Below are 20,646 nucleotides of genomic sequence, written 5' to 3'. Positions count from 1 at the left end.
CAAGGAATCCGAGCAAAACTGGAGTAAGGCCCAGCCATCTTCAGTTGTTTCATCAATGATCCACCTTCCACCATAATGCCAGAAATGGGGATGTTCGCTGATGATTTCACAATGTTCAGCACCATTCGAACTCCTCACATACTAAAGCAGTCCATGTCCAAATGCAGCAAGACCTGGACAATATCCACACTTGGGCTGGCAAGTGGCAAGTAACTTTTATGCAACAGAAGTGCCAGGCAATAATCATCACAAATAAGAGTGGTTCTAACCACTGCCCCTTGACGTTCAATAGCATTATCATCACAGAATCCTCCACTATAGACATCCTGGGGATTACCATTGACCAGAAGCTGAACAGGACTTGCCGTATAAATAATGTGGCTGCAAGAGCAGGTCAGAGGCTAGGAATCCTGCGGTGAGTAACTTACCCCCTGACTCCCTAAAATGTGTCCACCACCTACAAGGCACAAGTCAGCAGTGTGATGGAATACTCTCCACTTATCTGGATGAGTGTAGCCCCAAAAGCGAGCAAGAAGCTGACACCACAGGGCAAACCAGCTGCTCAATTGGTACTCCTTCCATAAACATTCACTGCCTCCACCACTAAGTCACTGTGGCTGCTGTGTATACCATTTACAAGATACGCTGCAGGAACTCACCAAGGGTCCTTTGACAGAACCTTACAAACCCATGACCACTACCATCTGGACGGACAAGGAAAGCTGTCACATGCGAGCTCCACCACTTGGAAGTTCCCCTCCAAGTCACTCACCATCTTGACATGGAAATATATCACCATTCCTTCATTGTCATTGGATCAAAACCCTGGACTTTCCTCCCCAACAGCACTGTGGGTGTATCTACACCACATGGACTGCAGCGATTCAAGAAGGCTGCTTACCACAAACATTTCAAAAATGGTTATTACAGAAAGTGAATTGGTATTTAAGTTGTCTCCTTAGCGTTCCCTTCAGAAGGTTTTCCAGATGACTTTGATGGCTTCTCTCTGTCTCTGCGTTTGCAAAAGAAACCAGTTCTTAAAAACATCCTTTCTGGAGGTCCCTCAGGGTGGGCGAGATGTGGGCCTGGAGGAGCCCATTAAAGGGGGATATGCCTGATCGATGAGGGGAGCCTTGGCATCCCCCGACCCAGCTGATCTCTTCGAATGTCCGGGGATTAAATAGGTCCATCAATAGGTCGCGGGTCTTTGCCTATTTGAGAAGTTTGAAAGCGGACGTTGCTTTCGACAAGAGATTCATTTGAAGGTAGCGGATCAGATGAGGCTGAGGAAGGGCTGAGTGGGGTAGGTTTTCCACTTAGAATTGGATATAAAGACGAGGGGGGTGGTGGTGTTGGTGAATAAGAGGGAGATTTGAGAAGCCGAGGACAAAGAAACTTTTGTTCTTTTCGCATGTCCATTGGGTGTAGCCCGGACTGATTTTCTTGCACTGGACCAGGCGTTGTTAGCGGGGGTGGTTGGGTTGGCGTATTTGGCTATTGTGGTGTCCGATCACGCGCTGCACTGGATGGACTTGCAGGTGGAAAGGGGGGCTCCCAGGCCGCAGTGGAGATTAGATGTGGGGTTATTGCCAGACAAGGAGATCTGTGAAAATATAGAGGTGGCTATCCAGAATTATGTGGAGCATAACCGGATGGGTGAGGCGTCCACCTCCACGTTCTGGTAGGCGTTGAAAATGGTGATTAGAGGGGAGGTTATTTCAATTTGGGTGCACAAGGAAAGGGTGAAAAAGTTATAGAGGCCATCCAAGAGGTGGACCGGAAGTACTTGGTGGCACCGGAGAAGGTGCTGTTAAAGGAAAGAGAGAGGCTCCAAATGGAGTTTGGACTTATGTCTACAGGGAATGGGGTGGGACATTTGTGCAGGGCCAGGGGGTGATGAAGAGTAGGGGGGAAAAGCCAGCAGGATGCTGGAGCATCAGTTGAGGAGGCAGGCAGCAGCGGGGGAGATTAGACAGATGAGGGATGATGTGGTGTGGCGGTTACGGAGCCCGGGGGAAAGTTGAATGGGGTATTTGAGGCTTTTTATCAGAATCTGTAAAGTTCGGAGCCTCCAATGTGGGCTGAGGCAGTTCTTGGATGGGCTGCTGTCCCGACGGTGGAGATGGGGAAGGTACAAGAGTTGAGGGTGCCGATGGGGCAGAGGGAAGTAATAGAGTGTGTGGAGTCTATGCAGCCATACACTCGGGGAAGGCCCTGGGGCTGGATGGGTTCCCGGCAGAGTTTTATAAAAAGTTTGGTTCGGAATTGATGCCCCAATTAGTTGAGATGTACACTGAGTCATTGGAGAAGGAGGAAATTGCCCCCTCTCCCATGCCATCTCAGTCTTCTGTCTCGCTTATTTTAAAAACGGATAAGGACCCAGAGCAGTGTGGGTCATACCACCCGATTTTGTTGTTGACGTGGATGCAGAAATATTGGCAAAAGTGCTGGCGACGCTTCGAGAGGATTATGTGCCAGGAGTGATGGGAGAGGACCAGACTGGGTTCATGAAGGGGCAACAGTTGTCTGCTATTGTCCGAAGGTTATTGAATGTAATCATGATGCCCCAGGGGGGCCAGGAAGTGGAGATAGTAGTGTCGATGGACACGGAAAAAGCGTTTGACTGAGTTGCATGTGTGTATTTGTTTGAAGCGTTGGGGCAGTTTGGATTAGGGCAGGGATTCGCAGATTAGGTGAGGCTGCTGTATAAGGCCCCAAAGGCGAGTGTCCGGACACATATGTCAGTTCCGGGTTCTTAGAATTACAGCGGGAGCCGAGGCAGGGGTGTCCGTTCATCCTGTTGCTTTTTGCCCCAGTGATTGAGCCATTGGCTTGTAATAACCTGCACAGGCCTCATCCACCTGGGGATGATTGTTCCCCGTGTTTAATTGGACTGAGTTAACCCAGCACTAGTATAAAAGGCAGGCAGCTGTAGAGCCAGCTAAAAAGGAATGAGGACCTGGTGAAAGGGAACCGGGCCCTATGCATGTACGATGCTGTTACTGAATTAAGGACTTTTAAGAAGCTAGTTGGACTCCCCTTGCTTTATCACGTTGGCGACGATGATGAATTGGAGCTGTCGGCGTGCTGCTTGTTCGGCTGAGCTACCTCCCGGGAATTATTTTTTTAAAAGAGTGGACTATGGTACCGAGTTTGTTTCTGTGGTTTTTTTTAATAGCCTCTGATGTCATGGAAGGCGAGAGCCGGGTCGAGTTTTTTTTTTTTTTGCTGCTGGCTTGTGAAGTGTGTCCGCTGGGAGTGATCTGGAGTCTGATGTGTCCGGCAGTACCAGATGTGGTATCATTCTGGTGTGGGTCGCGTCGCGTTTCGTCCATCCCTGACTGCTGTTGTTTCCTGATGCTGGCAGAGTGGTCCACCGGGGAGTCCGTTCTCGAGTTGCCACCGCTGTTTTGGAATGTCATTCAGGTTGTGAGTACAGCGTTGTGTTTGGAAGACTGTTCTACGGCAGCTTGGACTGTGGGATTTGCAACAGTGATGTTTTGCCTGCGAGCTGACAGTTATTGTACGACTGCAGGTTTTGTGCCTGGAGACTCTGGTGTGGAGTTGACTGGACATTCCATATGTGACTTCTGGTCCTGTGGAAGCTGGCACGGAACCCTGCTGGTTTTAAAAAAAATTTGCGCTGTGTGTTTATTTGCCTGTGTACTGTAAGAATGTCGGGGTGACAGCTCTAAGGGCATTTTGGTAGGTGTTTTATTTTTTGGGGGTAGAATTTAGTGCCCAATATTAAAAATTAAGGGAAGTTTGGGAGTAGGTGGATGTTGTCTGATGTTTCTCCCCCCCCCCCCCCCCATTCCCTCTGTGGCTGGAAGGTATGCCACACCGATTGGGCCTTGGGTTGATGGGTCTGATGCTGTGGCACGCGCCGTCCCCGGGTTCGGCTGTTGGCAGCTTCGCCCCCTGTGTGACTGGTGAGGGTGTTGGACCGGACATAATGCTTGGTGGAATACACGCCTGCCCGTCCTGCTTCCCTGTTCGGTGGAGCCTTATCCGAACCAATTTTTTTTTAGGTTTGTTGTCTGGTCACTGTGGGGTTTGCACCCGTTTGGTCCTCTCCTATCCACTCCTCCTAAATGGCCGTCCTTGTGAGGGGTTTCGGGCTTTGTGGGGGGAGGGGTGTAATAACCTGCACAGGACTCATCCACCTGGGGATGATTGTTCCCCGTGTTTAATTGGACTGAATTAACCCAGCACTAGTATAAAAGGCAGGGAGCTGTAGAACCAGCTAAAAAGAATGAGGACCTGGTGAAAGGGAACCGGGCCCTGTGCATGTATGATGCTGTTACTGAAATAAAGGACTTTTAAGAAGCTAGCTGGACTCCCCTGGCTTTATCACAGGCTATAGCACTCAGGGCCTTGGGGGAGTGGAGGGGTATTGTGGGAGAGGGGTGGGGGGGCGGTGGAGCCACCGATGGAGCCACCGAGTCTCTTTGTATGTGGACGATCTCCTGTTGTATATTTCAAACCCGGTGGAGAGTTTCAATAGCATTATGGGGATCTTGGGGGAGTTTAGTCTGTGGTTGGGGTATAAACTCACCATGGGGAAGAGCGAACTGTTTCCGATCAACATGCAGGGGCAGTGGAGGAGTCTGGGGAGGCTGCCGTTTTGGCTGGTGGGGCAAACGTTTGGCATCTGGGGATACAAGTGGTGCAGAGCTAGGCCCAGCTGCACAAGTTAAAATTATCGCACTTGGTTGGAGGGAATGAAAGAGGGCTTTAAGAGGTGGAATGTTTTGATGTCGTCATTAGCTGGGAGGATCCAGATGGTAAAGACAATGGTTTTGTCAAAGTATTTGTCCATTTTTCTAGAACCTTCCGATTTTTGTGCCTGTGGTATTATCAGGTATTGCTGTACCTAAGAGGCTGATGACCATTGGTTAAACCTAGGAGTTTACCATTGGCTGTTGATATATAGCTCTGCCCTGACAGGCAGAGTATAAGAACTGGTGCCATCCCAGCAGCCTTCACTTTCTGTACAGAAGCTGCTGGGGAACAGTTCTAGTCGATTAAAGCCTTCAGTTATGAAATCACTTTGTCTTGAGTGTAATTAATCGTGCATCAATTTAATCGACTAGACTTAAGCTGAAAGGATGTATCTCTGAATCAAATCGGAGTGCCTACAACTCCGCCCCCACGCGGAGAACTCTGCTGCAATATTTAAGCACTGGGTGGAGTGCTTTAAAGACTACCTTGAGACGGCCGGAGGTACCCCCTCAGGAGAACAGAAAATGCATCTCCTGCACTGAAGGGTCAGCCCTGGGATCTACACCCTTATCGAGGAGGCGGAGGACTATGATGCTGCGATCGAACTGTTAAAAGGACATTATATCTGCCCTGTAAATCAGGTCTATGCACGTCACCTGCTTGCAACTAGACGGCAAAGCCCTGGGGAATCGTTGAAGGATTTCTACCGGGCGCTACTGGTGCTGGGCCGAAACTGTGGCTGCCCGCAGGTTTCGGGGAGTGAGCACACGGAACTTTTAATCAGGGATGCCTTCGTAGCAGGTATGAGCTCCTCCGAGATCCACCAAAGACTCAGAGAAAAGGACACCCTGGGACTTAGAGAGGCACGGGCCCTGGCAGGGTCCATGGACGTAGCCTCCCAAAACGCGCAGTCCTATGCGCCCGACCGCGCGGCGGCCCCCTGGGCTGCGCGGCAGTCCCACAGACCTTCCCCCCCCCCCCGACCCTGCAGGCCTGCGCTGCGAGACGGCCCGCTAACGCCGTCAGGCCCCGCTGTTTCTTCTGCGGGCAGGCGAATCATCCCCGCCAGCGCTGCCCGGCCCACACCGCCACCTGCAAAGGGTGCGGCAAGAAGGGCCGCTTTGTGGGGGTCTGCCAGGCCCGCGCCGTGGCCGTGTTCTCCAACGACTCCAGACCGCCGTTGCAACCCCCCTTCAGGCCCCGACCGGCCAGCGCTCACCGCCACCCCCCTATCCTAGGGCCATGTGCGACCCACGGGCGCAGCCATCTTGCCCCCCGGACACCATGCAGACTTTGTCCATCCCCTCCGCCATCTTGTCCATCCCTGGCCACCATGTGCGACCCATGGGAGACGCCAGCACGGCCGACTACAAGCTGCCCAATCAGAACTCCCAACTGCTTCATCTGGCCTCGGTGACACTGGATCAAAGTCGAACTCGGACACTCGCAACAGCAACAACGACGGTCTTCATCAACGGCCACGAGACGTCTTGCCTGATTGACTCTGGGAGCACGGAAAGCTTTGTTCACCCCGACACGGTCAGGCGCTGTTCACTTGTTACCCACTCTGTAAACCAAAGGATCTCCCTGGCCTCCGGGTCACACTCGGTGGAGATAAAGGGGTTCTGCCTAGCGAACCTCACTGTCCAAGTCAGGAGATTCAACAATTTCTGCCCGGCTACACTCCTGGGGTTGGATTTCCAATGTAACTTGCAAAGCCTGACCTTTAAATTCGGCGGCTCTATACCCCCCCTTACTGTCTGCGGCCTCGCGACCCTTAAGGTCGACCCGCCTTCCCTGTTTGCGAACCTCACCACGGATTGCAAACCCATCGCCACCAGGAGCAGGCGGTACAGTGCCCAGGACCGGACCTTCATCATGTCAGAGGTCCAAAGACTGCTGAGGGAAGGGGTCACCGAAGCGAGCAACAGTCCCTGGAGAGCTCAAGTAGTGGTGGTAAAGACCGGGGAGAAGCATAGGATGGTCATTGACTACAGTCAGACCATCAACAGATTTACGCAGCTGGACGCGTACCCTCTCCCCTGCATAGCCGACCTGGTAAACAGGATCGCGCAATACAAGGTCTTCTCCATGGTGGATCTCAAGTCCGCCTACCATCAGCTACCCCTCCGTAATAGTGACCTCAAGTACACTGCCTTCGAAGCAGATGGGCGGCTCTATCAATTTTTAAGAGTTCCCTTTGGTGTCACTAATGGGGTCTCGATCTTCCAGCGAGAGATGGACCGAATGGTTGACCGGTACGGCTTACGCGCAGCTTCCTGTATCTGGATAACATCACCATCTGCGGCCATGACTAGCAGGACCACGACACCAACCTCCGCAAATTTCTCCAGACCGCGAAAATCCTTAACTTAACGTACAATAAGGATAAATGCATATTTAGCACCGACCGTCTAGCCACTCTAGGCTACGTAGTGCGAAATGGAGTTCTCGGCCCTGACCCTGAACGCGTGCGCCTCCCTCAATGCCCCAAGGCCCTGAAGTGCTGCTTAGGGTTTTTCAGTTACTACGCCCAGTGGGTCCCGAACGACGCAGACAAAGCCCGACCCCCTAATCCAGTCCACAACCTTCCCCGTGTCGACGGAGACCCACCAGGCCTTCAGCCGCATCAAAGCAGACATTGCAAAGGCCACGATGCGTGCCATCGAGTCCCTCCCCTTCTAGGTCGAGAGTGATGCGTTCACCGTAGCTCTGACGGCCACCTGCAACCAAGCGGGCAGGCCCAGGCCTCCTTCTCCCATACCCTCCATGCTTCCGAAATTCACCATTCCTTGGTCGAAAAAGAGGCACAAGCCATAGTAGAAGCTGTGCGACATTGGAGGCATTACCTGGCCGGCAGGAGATTCACTCTCCTCACGGACCAACGGTTGCTTTCATGTTCGATAATGCACAGCGGGGCAAGATTAAAAACGACAAGATCTTGCGGTGGAGGATAGAACTCTCCACCTTCAGCTATGAGATCTTGTACCGTCCGGGGAAGCGAAACGAGCCTCCTGATGCCCTGTCCCGCAGCACTGGACCACCTCCGAGCCCTCCACGAGGACCTCTGCCACCCGGGGGTCACTCGTTTCTTCCACTTCATCAAGGCTCGCAACCTGCCCTACTCCATCGAGGAGGTCAGGACAGTCACCAGGGACTGCCAAATCTGCGCGGAGTGCAAACCGGACTTCTACGGGCCAGAGAGGGCGCACCTGATAAAGGTTTCCCGTCCCTTTGAACGCCTCAGCATGGATTTCAAAGGCCTCCTCCCCTCCACCGATCACAACACGTATTTCCTGAACGTGATTGACGAGTACTCCCGGTTCCCATTCACCAACCCCTGCCCGGACATGACCGCAACCACCGTCATCAAGGCCCTCCAGGGTATCTTTACACTGTTCGGTTTCCCCGCGTACATACACAGTGATAGGGGGTCCTCCTTTATGAGTGACGAACTGCGTCAATTCCTGCTCAGCAGGGGCATTGTCTCAAGGGAGATGAAGGGAAATATGTAAAGGACATGGGTCACTTAATGTATCTGTTCAATTAATTCACACAACCACTGAGGCATCGATGGTGCAACCTGCAGGCAACCCTGCCTTGGTAATGTCTCTGATCCAGAGGAGAAGGAGGGTCCATTGCTAGTTGATACAGGGACAGGAGGAGCAAGGGTCTGAGCAGAAAAAGGTGGTGGCACCTCTATAAGGTCAAGAGGTTGGGGAACATGGACCACTGTAATGGCGAGCATTGCCCTGACCATGGGTGTTTCATCAGTGGTACTCTTATCTGGAGATTTGCAAAAGGCAATGCCAGAGACACCCTCGTATGTCCGGGGATATGGTTTCTCACATCTCTGGGTTTCTCCCGTACGAGCTGTTGTTACAGGAGCCTGTTGAAGTAATGCCGCACCCCTCGTCTGCAATGAGTGAATGTCCAAGTGTTCTTTAAACATGGCACCAGGACTTTCGACCCCTTGAGGTGATGTCGTGGTGGGAGGCTTCCTGCCTGTTCCACCACAATATCCCCCATGCTCCCCACTGGTGCATAATTAATGAGTGGAAAAGTGGAAAATTGTGTGTCAAATCTGATAGGCCGACAGCTCTCTGACCAATCCAGGCACAGCGTTGCAATGGCCAGAAGAGGTGCTGTAGCACTCCTTGAATCCATAGAAACCTTATAGTGCAGAAGGAGGCCATTTGCCCCATCAAATACTGACCCTCCAAAAAGCACCCTACCTAGGTCCACTTTCCCGACTAGCCCGTAACCCCAGACATTGATCATGACCAATCCACGTAACCTTCACATCTTTGGACACAAGGGACAATTTAACACGGCCAATCCACCTAAGGCTGGATTCAAACTGGGTCCCTGCCACTGTGAGGCAGCAGTGCTAACCACTGTGCCACCTTGCTGCCCCTCTGCCTGTAAATAAGTCCCAGGACTGTTCTTAAGGAAGTCCCAGATGTCCTAGGAGTGGGAGGGTGGGGGTGCCCTAGGAGGACAGAAAGAGGTCAATCACAGTGATGGGAGCTAGGCCAGGGGGGCAAGGAGGGCTGGAGCTCCCAGGTCCTGGAGGGGAGGGCACCCCAAATCTAAAGGGGCCTTGTGGCTTCCCGCCCGAGGACCTGCCCACCCAGCCATAAAATTGTATCTGAGCCGTGGCATGCAGGTTCCGGGGGGTGGGGGAGGCACACATTCAGGCAATTTTATATTCAACTCCTCCCCATAACCTGCCTAATTGGAGCGTAAAATTCCCCTCCGATTCTTTGGTGTGGGATAATGAATTCAAATGTTTATTTTTACAATGAATTAAGTACTTATAGGAATTTAAATATATTGGATGGGAATTTATTGATGAGAATCTTTTTTTAACAGTGAAGTCATTGGTAGACATCACAAACTTTATTTTATTTCATCTTACTTTGGCCCGTAAGGCCTATCCATGTGGACACTGGGTGAGTAAGGGAACAGGGTGGTGGGTGGGGGCCTGGTAGGTAGGAGCATGGGTCAGCATAACTTGGCATAGGCACTATAAAGGGCCCTGGTTGTGAGTAGAGGGTTATAGGTTGGCATGGAGGGTAAGGGAGCCATGGGGATGGATAGAGGGGCAGATGTTGGTGTGGCTGGTATGAGGGACCATTGTGATGGGTGGAGGAGCGTAAGTTGGCATGGTGTGCATGAGGGGCCATGAGGTGGTGGGTGATTTAGGTGACATGATGTGAACTGAAGGGGAATGGGCAGGCTGTGGGAGGTGGGCTGGGGTGGTGTATGATGGCTATTTTGGTTTTATTTTTTCTTACACTGGAATGAAGTCCTGGAGTACTGAGGCGGCATTTTTAAACAGCCTGCCTTTGATCCTGGTAGCCTCTGCATTTTTTCCAGGAACGGCGATCCCAACTCCAGGTATCACCTGTTTACTCAAAATGAAAATCTGAATATCCAGGGCACTTTTGACCGAATTAAGTTCATGGAATTGAGAGTTTTCCAGTCTTTGCACTCTCAGCTAGGGAGCACAAATCCGGCCCTTAGAAAATTAGAATACAATCAAGCAGAGTCAACCTGGCTTTAGGAAAAATAAATCATATTTGCTCAATATGTTTGGGTTCTTTAAGGATATAACTGGCAGGCTGGATAAAGGTGTATTTGGGTTTGCAAAAGGAATTCACGAAGGCATCACCTAAAAGATTATCGCACAAGAGAAAAGCCCATGGTGCTGGGGGTAATATATTAGCATGCATAGAGGATTGGTGAACAATAGGAAACAGAAAACCGGGACAAGTCGATCATTTTCATGTTGGCAATCTGTAACTAGTGGAGTGCCATCGGGATCAGTTCTGGTGCCTGAAGTATTTACAATGTATATTAATGACTTGCATGAGTAAACAGAAAATTGGCAGATAGAGCATAATGTGGTAAAATGTGAGGTTATCCACTTTGGTGGGAAGAATAGAATAGCAGAACATTCGGCTAGATTCTCTGTTCTGGAGACTAAGTGCTGACCCCAGCGTAGAATGTGTCGACTTTCACTACAGGAAATTCGGCGGCGACCCCTGAATGATTCCGGTACCGGTGAGGGGCTAGCAGTGGCGCTGACTGAAACACCACCACCCGTGCCGAAGAATGGCCGGGTACCGGGCCACGCATGCGCACTGCTGATGACCTGCACTGATCGTGCCGTACAACATGGCACCGGCCATGCACTAAACCTAGCCTGCCGACCGCGAACCCACAGCTCACCCCCTGGCCATGTGATCCCGGTTTGGAGGGCGTGGAAAATCGCAAACTGGCGTCAAACCGGCATCGGCCCCGATTCTGTCGTCGGAATTGATTCTGTGCCCAATCGCCAATTACGATTCTGGCATTGGGCACCGGAGAATTCCGCCTATTATTTACGTGGAGAGAGACTGCGGAGTGCTGTGGTACAGAGGGATCTCTGGCTGTCCTCATACATGATTCAATAAGCTTTAGAATGCAGGAAATAAGGAAGGCAAGTGGAATGTTGGCCTTAAGAGAGATGGAATATAAAAGACATGTTGCAACTTTATAGGGCCATGTTGTGTGCACAGCTGCAGTACTGCGTACAGCTTTGATTTTTCTATTCAAGGAAGGATGTAATTACATTGGTGGCAGCTCAGAAAAGGTTCGCTAGGTTACTTCCTGCGGTGAAGGGGTTGTCTTTTGAGGAAAGGTTGAATAGTTTGGGCTATGCTCATTGGAGTTTGGAAGAATGAGAGAGAATATTTTGGAAATATGTAAGATTCCGTGGGGACCTAACAGGGGAGATACTGAGAGAATGTTTCCCCTCATGGGGTAATCTAAACTGGGGGGCACAGTTTTAAAATAAGGAATCTCCCATTTAAGATGGAGATGTAGAGGAAGTTTTTTGTTCAGTGGGTCTTTGAAATTCTCTCTTCCTGAGAGCGCTGGAGGCTGGACAATTGAATATACTCAAGGCTGAGTTCGACAAATATTTGACCTATAACTGAGTCAAAGATTCTGGGGGACAGGCAGGAAGTGGAGTTGAGGCCAAGATCAAATCATTCATAATCCTAATCGCTGGTGAAGTAGACACGAGAAACAGTGTGACTCTGACTACTATTTCTTATATGCTCTTATGTTATTTATATATTCATTTATGGAATATGAGCATCGCTGGCTAGGCCAGCATTTGTTTCCCATTCCCAATTGCCCTTGTGAAAGTGGTGATGAGCTGCATTCTAAAACCACTGCAATCTGTGGTGTTGGTACACCACTGTTATAACCCGCACTAGACCTATGGGGACGGACCAATTGGCCTCCCCGTGAGCCTCGTGGAGTACGAGCTTCTGCGTTGAGGGGTGGGGGCCCATCAGCGGAATAATGGACGCTCGAGTAAAGGCCGGCCCAGATGGGAGCCGAGCATGAATAGGCCGGCTGGGACCTGGAGAGTACTGTGTATATAGTTTACTTTGTTAATAAAATAAGTTTCTCTATGGCTCATGTTTTTGACTCCTCTGTGATCACTAAACCCACATTGCTGTTAGTGAGGGAGTTCCAGGATTTTTATCCAGTGACCGTGAAGGAATACCAATATAGTTCCAAGTCAGGACGGTGTGTAATTTGGAGTGAAACTGGTTGGTGGCGGTATTCCCATGCACATTTACTGACCTTGTCGTTTTAGGTGGAGATGTTGCAGATTTGGAAGGTGTGGACAAAGGCTGCTTGATGAATTGAATCAGTGTACCTTGTCTACGGTGCACACTTCTCCACTGTGCACCAGCGGTGGAGGGAGTCCATTTTTAAGGTGGTGGATGGGATACCAATTATGCGGCTGCTTTGAATTGAATGGTGTTCAGTTTCTTGAGTGTTAGAGCTATGGTCATCCATGCAAATAGAGATTTGAGCATTAGATAGTGGAGTCTTTGGAGAGATGGGAATTAAGTTACTGACTGCAGAATTCCTAGCACCTGGATGCTCTTTTAGCCACAGTATTTATACAGCTGGGCAGGTTCAGTGTCTGGTTAATGAAGTCCTTATAAAGTTATCATAGAATTTACAGTGCAGAAGGAGGCCATTCGGCCCATCGAGTCTGCACCGGCTCTTGGAAAGAGCACCCTACCCAAGGTCAACACCGCCACCCTATCCCCATAACCCAGTAACCCCACCCAACACTAAGGGCAATTTTGGACACTAAGGGCAATTTATCATGGCCAATCCACCTAACCTGCACATCTTTGGACTGTGGGAGGAAACCGGAGCACCCGGAGGTCACCCACGGGGAGAACGTGCAGACTCCGCACAGACAGGGACCCAAGCCGGAATCGAACCTGGGACCCTGGAGCTGTGAAGCAATTGTGCTATCCACAATGCTACCGTGCTGCCCATGTTAATGTTGGGGTGATTAGGGCGGCACGTGGCACAGTAGTTAGCACTGGGACTACGGCGCTGAGGACCCGGGTTCGGATCCTGGCCCTGGGTCACTGCCATGTGGAGTTTGCACATTCTCCTCGTGTCTGCGTGGTGTTTTGCCCCCACAACCCAAAGATGTGCAGGTGGATTGGCCATACTAAATTGCCCCTTAATTGGAAAAGAAATAATTGGGTACTCTAAATTAAATTTAAAAAATGTTGGGGGTATTCAATGATGGTAGTATCATTGAGTGTCAAGGAAAGATAGTTAGATTCTCTGTTGTTGAAAATGGTTATTGCCTGACACTTGCATGGGTGGAATGTAATGTGACACTTATTAGCCCAAGACTGAATGTTGTCCAGGTCTTGCTGCGTGCAGACGCAGACTCTTCAGTATTTGAGGTGTTGCAGATGGTACTGAACATTATGCAATCATCAGTCAACATCTCCATTTCTAGAATTATGATGAATGGATGGTGATTGAAGCAGCTGGAGCTGGGTGGCCTAGACCACTATGCTGAGGAGTAATGTTCTGGGATGGAAATATTTTGCCTCCGACAAACACAACCATATTCCTTTGTACTTCATGACTCCAATCAGTGGGGAGTTTTACTCCCGATTCCTGCTACTTTACTTTTACCAGGGCTCCTTGATGCCACATTCGGTCAAATGCAGCCTTAGTCAGATGCACTCACCTCACCTCTGGAGTTCAACTCCTTTGTCCATGTTTGGACTAAGGCTGTAATGAGATCTGGAACTGCATGTTCATGGCAGAACCTAAACTAAACATCGATGAGTAGGCTATTGCTCAGTCAGTGCTGCTTGATCGGACTGTTGACACCTTCCATCACTTTGGTTGAGAGCAGATTGATGGGGTGGTAATTGACTGGATTAGATTTGCCTTGCTTTTTTGGACAATGTTTCCACATTATCAGCTCGATGTCAGTGTCGTAGTTGTACTGCAATAACTTGGCAAGGGGCATGGCTAGCTCCAGAGCACAAGTCTTCAGCACTACAATCGAGATGTTATCAGGGTCCATTGCCTTTGCTGTACCTTCAGCCACTTCTTGATAGCATGGGGATTGAATAAATTGCCTGAAGACTGGCATCTATGATGCTGAGGACCTTAGGAGGATGCAGAGATAGATCATTCACTTGGCACTTCTGGCTGAAGATGGCTGCAACTTCTCCAGCCTTGTCTTTTACACTGAGGCTGGAGATGTTTGTGCAGCCTCCTCCTGTGGCTAGCAGTTTATTTCCCCAGCACCAGTCACAATTGGATGTGGCAGAACTGCAGAACTTTGATCCATCGGTTGAGAGATCACATAACTCTTTCTGTAGCATACTGCTTCCACTTGTCCGTATGCATGTAGTCCTGAGTTATTGTTTCGCCAGCTTGGCATCTCATTTTTAAGTATGCCCGGTGCAGATCCCGGCATGCTATTATTATAATAATAATTATTATTATTATTATGCTCCTCACTGAACTTTATTGTGATCTTGGAGTGAGTTTTTTACTGGGAGCCATAATCATAGAATCTCAACAGTGCAGAAGCTGGCCATTTGGCCCATCGAGTCTGCAGTGACCCTTGGAAAGAGCACCCTACCTAGCCCATGCCCTGATCCCCTCCCCATAACCCAGTAGCCCCACCTAACCTTTTGGACACTAAGGGGTAATTTAGCATGGCCAATCCACCTAACCTGCACATCGTTGGACTGTGGGAGGAAACTAGAGCACCCGGAGGAAACCCACACAGACTTGGGGGAAAAAAGTGCAAACTCCACACCCACAGTCACCCGAAGCCAGAATTGAACTCTGGTACCAGGCGCTGTGAGGCAGCTGTGCTAATCACTGTGCCACCATATCGCCCCTGGGGCTCAACCCAGTAGAAAAAAATCATTCTTGAGTCAACTGATTTTAAAATGGCTGCCCCACAGCGATAATATACAGGTGGGGAGGGAGGGGTGGGGAGGTCAACAAGTTATTTATGGACTTGCGCCCCTCAGGAAATGGAAGGTCTGCCCTCAAGTGCTGCTGGTCAATCTGATTGGCTGGCAGCTGAGTGGTCCCAGCAGCGCCAGAACTCCGTAGTGGCCACTGCAGGGTCTACAAGTGTCCCAAGAAGACCCTTGGATACCAAACTTATCGATGAGTCTGGGAATTTTGGTCGAGGAGGGATCTGGGATGCTAGGGACAGGAAGTAGAGGTGTGGGTGATAGAACCCTGGTGGCTGGGGGGCGGGGAGGCCACAAAGAGCCATACAGTCTTTGGAAGAGGATGAAGTCCAATGGGCACAGGGCAAACCATCCCCTTCCTTCCTGACATTTTAGCCCGAGGTTGGCATAGGGTGTGCTGGCCTCTTTTGTTCTGCATTCCCCAGCTGCACGTATTATTGCGGTGAAGGAGGAAAGATCATTAATTATCCAGTTCAGGGAATCAATAGGCCTTACCACCCACTGTGTTATTGGGGTGGGTGGGAAGGTGGTGGGCTAGTCATCAGTTTTGTTTTACATGCTTCAGCAGAGAATATCTACATACTCCAGTGGGGAGGCAAAATAATCTCCCCTCCTTTGTATATCCACTTGAGTGTAGGCAACAGTATAGCATTTCATTCAAAAGCTAGAACCTGCAGTAATGTAGTGCAGTATCAACACTGCACTGGTGTGCCAGCCTGGGTTATATGCTGAAACATTTAGTGCGAGATCTGAAGTTATAACTTCGAGGTGAAAGTGCTGACCCAAGGCTAACAACTAATTCAGGCACAAGGAAATGCTAACAGTAAATCGACTGGTGGAAAACCTAATAAACTGAAGCCCAAGATACTTAGAGATGAATTGATTAACTGCCAATTCTGTGGGAAGGAGAATGCTCAGGATAAGAAGCCGTGTCGAACATTCAGGCTGACATGGAATTCCAGGTTACTGTTGCCAGATATATGACAGTAAAGAAATGAATGCATCTATCGGGCCAGATGAACAAGAGGCTAACATGCACGATTAACGTGGCAGAAAATATTTCAAAAATCACTTTGTTGAGGAGCAAAGAAGCCCCAAATTAATTTAACATACATAAATCAGACCAGAAGTGGTTCAGTGATAGAACAGTACTTATTCAATTGAAAGTGATTGAGCCAGTGTATATTTCTGGAGCAGTGTAATTCCACAAGCAAGTGATTAAAGGACCTCACTGGATGAAGGGTGGTAAGCTGCATGCAGCTGCCATGTTTTAAATCCTGCATCAGGTTAAGGAACAGGCATCAGGGGTTGGCCCATTTGAAATACAGGTAACTTGCTGCAAAACAAAATCAATGTCTGTAATAAATGCAGGAGATCGGATATCACCATGCCCATCACCATGGGCAGCACGGTAGCACAAGTGATTAGCATTGTGCTACCCAAGGTCCCAAGTTCGATTCCCTGCTGGGTCACTGTCTGTACGGAGTCTGCATGTTCTCCCCGTGTCTGCGTGGGTTTCCTCCGGGTGCTCCGGTTTCTTCCCACAGTCCAAAGACGTCCAGGTTCGGTGGATTGGCCATGATAAATTGCCCTTAGTGACCAATAAAGGTTAGGAGGGGTTATTGGGTTACGGGGATAGGGTGGAAGTGAGGGCTCAAGTGGGTCGGTGCAGACTCGATGGGCCGAATGGCCTCCTTCTGCACTGTATGTTCTATGTTCTTAACTGGGGCCCTTTCTCAGCAATGAGATGCCTGACAGGAGCAGCCCAAGCTAAAGTTCACGGAGATGTACACCAGCGTGAATGTAATCAGCAGCATGCGGTATATACCCTGAGGGACATAGGGAGAGGATAATCATGGAATCATAGAATTTGCAGTGCAGAAGGAGGCCATTAGGCTCATCGAGTCTGCACCGGCTCTTGGAAAGGGCACCTACTTCCCACAATTCCACCCTACCCCTTTAACCCAGTAACCCCACCTAACCTAAGGGCACTTTATCATGGCCAATCCACCTAACCTGCACATCCTTGGACTGTGGGAGGAAACCGGAGCACCCGGAGGAAACCCACGTAGACACTAGGAGAACATGCAGACTCCGCACAGACAGTGACCCAAGCAGGGAATCGCACCTGGGACTCTGGAGCTGTGAAGCAACTGTGCTAGCCACTGTGTTACCATGCCACCCTAAATAATGACTGTGCTAGTTCAGCCAAGCTAGTAGCACACTTTGTCACCTTCCATTAATGCAGTGTTGTAAGCCTATATGGAATGTACACATATTTTCTTCTTAATCGAGTGAAAGGCTTCACCATTTACAGCTGCAAATTAGGTCATATCCAGGCTCATTTCAGGAATGGAGGAGTATCCAGCCTCCCCAAAGAATAGTGTGGATATGGTTGGGGAAGCAGGCCAAACATTGGGACTACACCCCATTGCTATCCTCTCAACAAGAGGATTGTCAGTATACAGTTCGTGGCTGAGACCTGGTGTACCTATCTGCTGAATGATGAACTAGGTTCAAATCCTGGATTCCCACTGAGCAATTGGTTTTGCAGTTCATACTCTGACAAAGAAAGTGAGAGGTAGTGGGGGAAGTGTTTGGGAGGTGGGGGGGGGGGGGGGTGGTGGGAGGGGAGGTAGCGGCGGCTTGAGGGGTCACGTTTGGCTGCTTTCTGAGAAGATGAGGGAAGCTGACATTGCAACATCAGCGCAGCAACTGGCGAAACCATAGCTTGTGAAATTGCAGGGCCAATGATTCTGTAATTTCATTTTCTGAAAAGGACAGCAACTGCTTCATGTCATTATACAAATAGTGGATCTAGTGAACTACGGATTTAGGAGAAAATTATTTATGTGTTTATGATGATGGATTTGAAAGCATAGACTGCCAAGACAAATATACATTTGAAATAGACAGATGTTTGGAACCAGAGTAGTGCATTCTCTGTGCAACGCGTTTTTGATTAGTAGATAAAACTGAGCAATATAACTTTTTACAGTGATTATGTGTGGTGGTGCTTGAGATTTTCTGTGCATTTGTTCATAAAATGATCACATGCAAAGCAAATGTATGAGTGCTTTTGGATCATTGTGTGTATTTCTTTCTTTAGTTTCTCCTTTTTGGCTATCTGCTAAAATGGTGTGTAAAACTGGGGAAAGAATTGGATTTAATCATTGGAAACAGTGGAGATGGTGTTGGCATTGCCAGCTTGACTAATCCCATGATAGCTCTCATGGACCTCATTCATTTTCATTTCATTCAGAGTTTTTTCCATTAAGTTATTGTGAAATTACTTTTAGCCCCACTGCCTTCCTTGGTTGACTATTTCAAATAACAGAAACTCCTGCTAGATTTCAGGAGTATACTTCAAAAGTGAAGCATTATCGAAGGCACTAAGAGCCAAATTCTGAGATTTGTCCCTGGGGGAAGATTCCTTTGTGGCACAAAATGCAGAAACAAGAACAGCAACGTGTTGCAGGTTCACCACTCTCCTTCGCAAAGGGACTTCCTGGCCTCAAAGAAAGGAGAATGGCTTAATTCGTGAAAAACATAAACTGGTCAACCTTCTGTTTTAAATCTATAAGGAATGCCGTGGATCTCTTGTTCAAAAGCACTCGGTGACTAATCGCGAGGACTGGCATCGGAAAGTGGGGGGTGGGCTGCAGAGAGGCACCCCACTGTCCTTTCCCCCTCCCCCATTATCTCCAGTACACAATCCCCTTCCCACCATCTCTCAATACTGGCCTGGGATCCAGCAACGATACCAGGTCTGGAATGGCTGTAGCACATGCAGCAGCCACTGCCTATCCAGAGGTGCTGTTGTTCAATAGAGCTGTCACCCAATTCGGGCAGAACATCTGCCCCCAGAGTCCTTGATCCTGGGGAAGGCCCACCGTTGTCCATTTGCATGACACTCAATGCAGCGGGCTTTCCTCCTCAGCTAGTGGGGGAAGATCCCATTGCCTCCATTAAACTGCACCCATCATATTAATTGAATGAGCAGTGGACAGGAACAGGCTCTCTGCCTGCCTGGAGGATTCAGATGTTCCCCAAGCCATTTTAATTTTGCATTTAAACATCGCAGGTCTCAGCATGAAAAACATACTGTATGGAGCTCACTGATCTGGAGGCTAGTAACCTGCAAGGCAATTAGTTTTGCTGAAACAACGCCTTGAAGAATAGACTGAAATTAAAAGGAGTCAAACAGAGCAACAACTTCTAACATCAGGGGAAATGTGTGTATCATCTGCAGAAGCAAGGTGTCAAATGGAATGCTTTTAAGGCATGTTGTGGTCAAGGATAGAAACCACTCAAGTCTGTAAGTGCAGTAACTGAGACTTAATGCAGAAACACATTTGAGAGACACAGCTCTGCCCCTACAAAATGTCTGATTGGTACCAAGGCTGTGTAACATATATCTTTTGGTTATCACCCTTACACTATAAATCTCATAGGCAACATTATACTGGCTGCAGTTGTAATTTAACTAACAGAAAACTGACGTCTGCTTTTTTTGCTCTTTCAATCAGTTTATTCTGTCACATTAAAAAAAATCATTTACAGGAGTATGACTGGACCTCATCACTTGGAGCACAGATGCAAGGAGAAATATTGTCAAAGCACACTCGTGTGCAGCAATCTACATTCGGTCTTCCCAAGTGTCTGAAAAACAAAAATACAACATTTTCTCTTATGTAAACCTCAGCACTAGGATTGAACCAAATATTTAGGACTATTTCTCGAATAAACTTATTTGCTGCCATTCACAATTGGCTTAATGGTGTCCTGGCCAGCCTTCCAGCCAGCAGGGCAAACCTCTCCATGTTTGTCAATGAATTGAAAGCCTGCACCAGCCTTAGAGTCTCATCCACTGAATAGCCAACTGGAAGGTAATTGATTGAAATCTGCTGCAGAATTCCTTTACCATCAATAACAAAGAATCCTCTGTAAGCAATTCCTTCGTCCTCCTTCAGAATAACTATAGTCTTTGGAGATGGACTGTTTCTGGTCAGTGGGATATCCATGTGACCCATACCACCCTGTTTACAAGGAGCCTTAGTCCAGGCCAAGTGTCTGAAGTGAGAATCTGTGGAGGCACCGATTACTCCATAGTTAATCTTGTGAAACTCAGCAACTTGGTCACTGAATGCTATGATCTCCGTTGGGCAAACAAATCCAGGGGGGTAGAAGAAAAACACAACATACCTCATTGGTATCTGGACAGAGTCAGGCCCTTGATTTCTCCATTTGGTGTCACCGTGTTGGCAGGGTGACCCATTTTAGCATTTCCAGCTGCCATCTTGAACAGTTAACCTGTTTTTACTCAGTGTTTCTTAGCACATATTTGCTTACCCATCCCGCAAAGGGCATTAAGTTTGTTTCCCACACCAGCATACTGAGAAAGGGCTCTAAAGCTGTTAATGCTCATAGGTTTGTTTCGATGTCACTAGCTTTCGGAGCGCTGCTCCTTCCTCAGGTGAATGAAGAGGTATGTTCCCGAAACATATATATAGACAAATTCAAAGATGCCAGACAATGCTTAGAGTGCGAGCATTAGCAGGTGATTAAATCTTTACAG

General features: G+C 48.9%; 1 protein-coding gene and 1 pseudogene across 1 annotated transcript in view; one reads left to right on the top strand and one right to left on the bottom strand.

Annotated features, from left to right (window-relative positions):
• znf804b (zinc finger protein 804B) overlaps window positions 1-20,646 on the top strand; it is a 935,803-nt gene that overhangs the window by 398,249 nt on the left and 516,908 nt on the right. The window lies entirely within an intron of this gene.
• LOC140425730 (peroxiredoxin-1-like) lies at window positions 19,818-20,367 on the bottom strand (annotated as a pseudogene).

The sequence above is a fragment of the Scyliorhinus torazame genome, chromosome 6, assembly GCF_047496885.1.
Source record: "Scyliorhinus torazame isolate Kashiwa2021f chromosome 6, sScyTor2.1, whole genome shotgun sequence".
Taxonomy (NCBI): Eukaryota; Metazoa; Chordata; class Chondrichthyes; order Carcharhiniformes; family Scyliorhinidae; genus Scyliorhinus; species Scyliorhinus torazame.
The sequence above is the reverse complement of the archived record's forward strand: the minus strand, read 5'-3'. Positions and strand labels throughout refer to the sequence as shown.